At 32.1% G+C, this 6,126-nt stretch overlaps 1 long non-coding RNA gene across 1 annotated transcript; it reads left to right on the forward strand.

The window, feature by feature from the left end:
• The first annotated feature begins 1,184 nt into the window (after positions 1-1,184).
• LOC141683239 (uncharacterized) lies at positions 1,185-1,576 on the forward strand. The gene is made up of 3 exons (XR_012560197.1): positions 1,185-1,211; positions 1,297-1,402; positions 1,521-1,576. It is a non-coding gene; the product is annotated as an uncharacterized LOC141683239 (long non-coding RNA).
• The last annotated feature ends 4,550 nt before the right edge of the window (positions 1,577-6,126 follow it).

Here is a 6,126-nt window from a genome sequence, read left to right on the forward strand (position 1 = left end):
TGTATTACAATTGTTTCAGTTACCTAAGCTAATTAGTTAGTGATGTAATTGCGTGAATTTTGTTAATGATTGTTGTGTCACAATTATCCAAGACTTCTTTAGCTATAAGCTGATGCTGATTCGTGATCGATTTTGAATATGTGCTCTATCTCTGTCCGGGGCTATCGATTTCAAAGTCTGTTATGTCCTGTGTTTTTCACACAGAGTAAGCACTAATTAGTATTTGAATAGGTCACAGATGTTTATATTTGATTTTTGTTTTTGTTTTGTTTGTGTTTTATTATCATTTAACTTATAGCTTAACATTTGTGAAGTATGATTACTAATTGTGTTTGATGCTGCCATTTTTTTATACACTCAACTAAAATTATCTTATAGAGTATAAAGCTATAATGTAGTCAAGAACATGAGTGTTGTGATCAAAAGCAATTGATCCAAAATTAAAAGACCAATTTATCCAGGAAATTTAATTTATTCAAGGACTGTGTTTCCTGCCTTCTCTATATTTAGAGATCCTAGTTATATCATACAGGGCCAGTTATCAAGAAGCATAATTTTTTAAAATTATAAATACCTTGTGTGTATAGAAACGGTTAATTGCAAAAATTTAAATACCTCACCTGAGGCCGAAGCTTTGCATACCTTGGTTATAAGCCAAGAGGTAACCTAACTTTAATTTGAATTTATGTTTTTCTAAATCTAACAAATATGTAACATGACTGCAGATATATAACAGCATTTACTTCGGATTTGGTGTTTCTCCGAGTAAATTTAAATCCTCATCGAACAAAGGGTTTGAAAACATCATTTGTTAGTTTGAATCACGTGTAAGTGCAGTAGTTCTTCAACAATATTATGAGTGACAAATCTTTGATCTCTTAGTTATGCACACTGTTGTTTCCACTTTGGAATATTTCTGACAAGTATAATACAGATTGAGGTTCAGTGACAACTTCAATTTAACTTTTCTAAGTCTGGAGTTGAAGCTTAATCAACATATTTTTGTATAGAATGTGGTTTCACAGGCCTTTCAAAGCTGATAATTGCACACTCTTTGTGGTAAGGACTAGAGTTATTTAATATGATAATTCAAAAAAAAATCTTTTGCACTGATACTCTTTGTGGTAAGTGTTAAATTAAACACTTATAATTCGATATAATTCTTGATTTGTTTGTGATCAATTACAGAGATTGTTCACTTATGATGAGAGGTAAATCCATTTTTTTTATATCTACATGTATTATTATCATAATTGAGCATTTTTGTTGTTTAATTAGAATTATTTTTTTGATTAGAGATGTTACTTTGTATGCTCTCGGTATTGGAGCTTGTGGTACTAATGCTTTAGATGACAAAGAGCTCAAATACGTTTACCACGAAAATGGCCAGAAATTCATTAAGGTACTATAAGTTTGTCGAGTAATTGGAATTATAAGCAGATTAAGTTGGAGCAATCTATGTATAGATATTATTAAAGTTTTTGAGTTTTATGTATTTTGTATCGACTTCCTGGTTGTAGGTCTTACCGACATTTGCTGCTATATACTCACTGGGATCGATAAATATTTCTGAAATACCTAGAATATTGTGAGTATACCTTTTTGTTTTTTTAATTCAATCTTATCTTTGCTGTAATTTTGCCTGACTGAGCAGGTCGGTACTTATTTTTGCTAGATTTGATCCACGCCTGTTATTGCATGGACAACAGTTTATAGAAATTTACAGGCTGTTGCCTACTTGTGTAAGGTTCTTAACCTCAAGGTTCTTACACTAACTATCAAGCAAATCGGAACGTAGCTTTTAAACATCCTAAAAGTCAGCCATTTGCAGTTTATGAGGAATGTACGCAGCCCTCCCAGGTATGTCACATATTTTTACATCCGTTGCCTCTTCGCTAATTTTGGAATGTTTCATATCTCTGTATCTACGGGTTTATTCTGATTTTAAACCTACCATATTTAACACTAGTGAGATTGTTGACAATTAGTATATGAATTTGATAAGAAATGCTGACTTTTTTTTGCCTAGCAGAAATGCTGACTGTTGTTTGACTTGCTTCATATTTCATGTTACAAATACTAGGATCACTGTACAGTTTTTGAGATAACCTATCAGTAAATTTGTCTTATGTAGCAACTCCCTGTATTTTAATTTTTAGGACACAGGTAATACACTTTAATTTGAGAAATATTATGAAAGAAGAGGAACAAAGCGAGAAAGAAAAGCGAAAAGAATTTCTTTCAGTGACTTTTACTGCGTGTCTATCATTAGATTAGAGTAAAACATGGACAGTTCATAATTTTTGTTTTAAATCATCTTTTGTACTTTCTTCAATTTGCATCTTGTTTTTCCTGCCCGATGAGGCAATCATGCCCCTAGCGTGTGTAGCTTGGTGATATGGTGTGGCCAAATAAAGAAGGAAATAACATGAAATGAGGACATTCTTAGAGAAATGGAGGTAGCACTGAATACTGATTGGTGTGAATATCGAGCAGGGTGTGATGGTTTAGTTACATTGAGCTTAGGTATCTCAGTGATCAGTGAGGAAGAGTGATAGACTAGAATCAATCTCATAAAGATATTTTTGAAAATGAGTGGTATCACACTGCTTCACTTTTTCCTTTAGTAGTAGTAGCAGAGGGCCACATTTGTCATATCAGGCTTACCTAACAGAATAAGGCTGCCAAGAATTGTATGAGTGCATATAGTTTCACATCTCTGACCTGGGGCATTTTGCTGAAGCTAACTAGCACAAGTGAGTTTTAGTTGCACAGCTAGTATAATACTTTTGTGGTCTAAAAGAGTTCGATGGATAGACGATTCATGATTTTGTCATTTATTTGTGATTGTTTTAGAATATTTGATTATCAATTGAAAGCTTGTACCTTAGTACCAGACTTTACTTAAGACTGGCCTAGATATATGAGGAACCAAATATAACAGAGTGTACATTATGGCTAAATTTTCATCTTTGGTGATTTCAGGCGGTAAACTACTTGAAAATAAGGAGTCTGATGGATTTGACATGTCGAACCTTGTCGAGCAAGATCAAGGTAAAGACTCCAGAGGAGATCGGGGAGGCTGTCAAAAATTGGAAATGTTCGAAGAGGGAATAAAAGCTAGGGGTAGACAAAAATTTATAGAATGGTCTTCTATAGCATCAGGAGTTCAGCCTCGTATATGATCTGATAACCTCAAATTGTAGCTTAAGACAGCGCCATTCCTTCTATTGTAGCTTAAGGTCAATAACTCTTAGTTTGATTTTGAATGATTCTGTAATAAAACTAGATCTTGATATTTATGTTGATGAATATAAGTGTTTAGTTAGTTCATTGTTTAAATACTTTTAATGAATAAATATTGATGTCAAAAAAATGATTGGACATCCATTTTAATGAATAAATACTGATGTCAAAAAAATAATTGTACATCACCTTTAATATATAAATACTGATGTCTCAAAGGCAATTGTACATCACTTTTAGTGAAGAAAAACTGATGTCAAAGAAGTTGATGTACATCGTTTTTTCCTAAAAAACTGATGTCAAAGACTCACATGTTCAAGTCTAAAAGAAATATAGACATCACCTTAATTGGGATAAAATTGATGTCTAAGTGCCAACATAGACATCACATTTTACTAAATAAATCGATGTTTAATATCTGATTTTACATCACCTTTATGAAAAAAATCGATGTCCATGTGGAAAAAAACATAGCTCATTATATGTTTAATCTGTTGTAATAGGTGTAATTTATATATTAAATTATTTATTTCTAACATTTTTTGTAAAAAAACAATACATGGACATCAGATAGTTTGCCAGAAACGATGTCTAAGCGAGTAAAGACATCGGGTTATGGCCGATGTCTAGAATAGACATCACCGACATCAACATCGGTTACTAAACAACATAGACATCGGCCAAAAACCGATGTCTATGAACATTTTTCTTGTAGTGATACTCGAATGGGATCTATAATAACAGAACAGCCTAGTCAGTTATATCGACATGCTTGATATCCTCAATCTCAATTATCCCCAATTCGATAACCCGACTCGTATATAATATATATGCACACAATCACGTAATCACATAGTCCATATTTAAATAAGGGTAATATATTTCGTAATATATAGTACGTTTCTCGTATTTAAAATATATTTTTAGAAAATTTTGGAAGCAACTTTTCTATTTATAAGCATACCCGTAGATTACAATCGACGTTAATCCCAACAAATCACAACAATCCACAATCCACAATTCACAACACAAATTTCAAATTCCAAAGTCATTTGCATACGAAACTGGTTATACGAATTATTTTCCGCACGAAATTATGTATTTTATTTCACGAAATCCAATCAAGCAAATTCATACAGAGAGTAATTAAACTAATAAATAAAAATCAACACACGTGCACAAGCACGCGCAAAATACAAACACAATCAGAAAACACAGGGTAGCCGGAAAAACGGCCCAAAAACAAGGTTGTACAGGAACTCAGAGACACAAGGAAGGCAACACACCACAACACTCACACGCACACACATATATATGAATATATATATACATACATATATACAACCTGAAAGAGATGTGTCCTAAGTCCAATCATGTATGATGATTTAGGAATAACTTTTATGTAATCTATTTTGATTTCATTGATATTAATAAAAGACTTGTTTTGGTTTTATTGTGGGCTTTATCTATTTAAGTGTTTAAATAAGATATACCATAGTTTAGAGTAAATCTTTTTATGGATTATGATGAGATCATAATAATGAGACCTAAAAGATGATAACTCTAAACTTAAATATTTCCTGGTCGTAGGATTACTAGCTGGCAATTAGTAATCCGCAAAGATCGGTACATACTATGCTTGCTTCATTATGAAGGATGTCTGTTCTCATAGACATTTGTGTGGTGACACTATAGCTAGTATGTAGGTGCTTATTATAGAATAAGTTCACTGAACATGACTCACACAGCTGAACAACTGATGGAGTTCACTCACGTGTCAGCAGTTGTTCATATAGTGATAATTGTACAAGTATCCTTAGACTTGAGGTCGTCATAGTCATCTTGTGTACACTGAACTATGCTTTGGTTTAGTTCTTAGTCTCCAGGGACAATTATAAGGGCTCTACTGGGTATAGGAATTTGTACACGAAGATAGTGTATGATCAATAAAGGATCTACCCCTTCCAGTGAAGGAAGAGAATGTTCAATGCTGATCCACTAATGCTAGTTCAGGAATCTTTGGCCAGAGTGAATGAAATTAGAAAGGAATTTCCAATTTATATTAAATAGAACTAAGCATACTGAATGGGAAAGCAAATGATTAAATAAGATAGGCTTGACACAAGTTCCATGCCTTGTATTTAATCGTGACATTGCAGGGTAGAAGGAATTAATTGTACGGTAACTACTCACTGAATAGGTTCTTGGTATTCTAAGCAGTGAATTCGTATTATCCGGATAGTCGCGATATGCTGAGAAGTATCCCTCACGATGTAGAATAAATATGATTAATTTATTAATTAATCATATTTAATGAATTAGAGAATTTATATAAATAATAATAAAATAGTTTTATTATTATTTATTTCTACTACCGGCTTAATATTGAACCTACAGGGTCAAACCATAAAAGAGAATGATTTAATGGTGGAGGAATTAATTAATAATGGTTGGTAATTATTTATTTGTGAAATAAATAATTAATTTGCAGATTTAATAATTGATTAAATGAGATTTAATTAATTCTTTATATTATTAATTAAGAATTTAATTTTGGAAATTAAATCAAGTGAGAGAATTATTTTTCTAAAGTGTTTAGAAAAGGGATTAATGATTAAAAGGTGTTTTAATTATTAGTTAATTAGTTAATAAGAATAATCAATTAAAGGGTTAATAATAAGAATATTATATGGAAAATTTCCAGCTGAAATTTTTTCCTATAAATATACTATTATAAACCCTATTTTCCTAAACCCAAATAATTAACCCTAATTCTAAAGTAGAACAAGAGGGAGGCAACTAATTCTCTCAACCTCTTTCTTCTCCATCACATTGTACTCTTGGTGGATACCGGTGGAGTGCTTCACACTTGAGGAGCAG

This window comes from Apium graveolens, chromosome 9, assembly GCF_009905375.1.
Source record: "Apium graveolens cultivar Ventura chromosome 9, ASM990537v1, whole genome shotgun sequence".
In the NCBI taxonomy this organism is placed as follows: Eukaryota; Viridiplantae; Streptophyta; class Magnoliopsida; order Apiales; family Apiaceae; genus Apium; species Apium graveolens.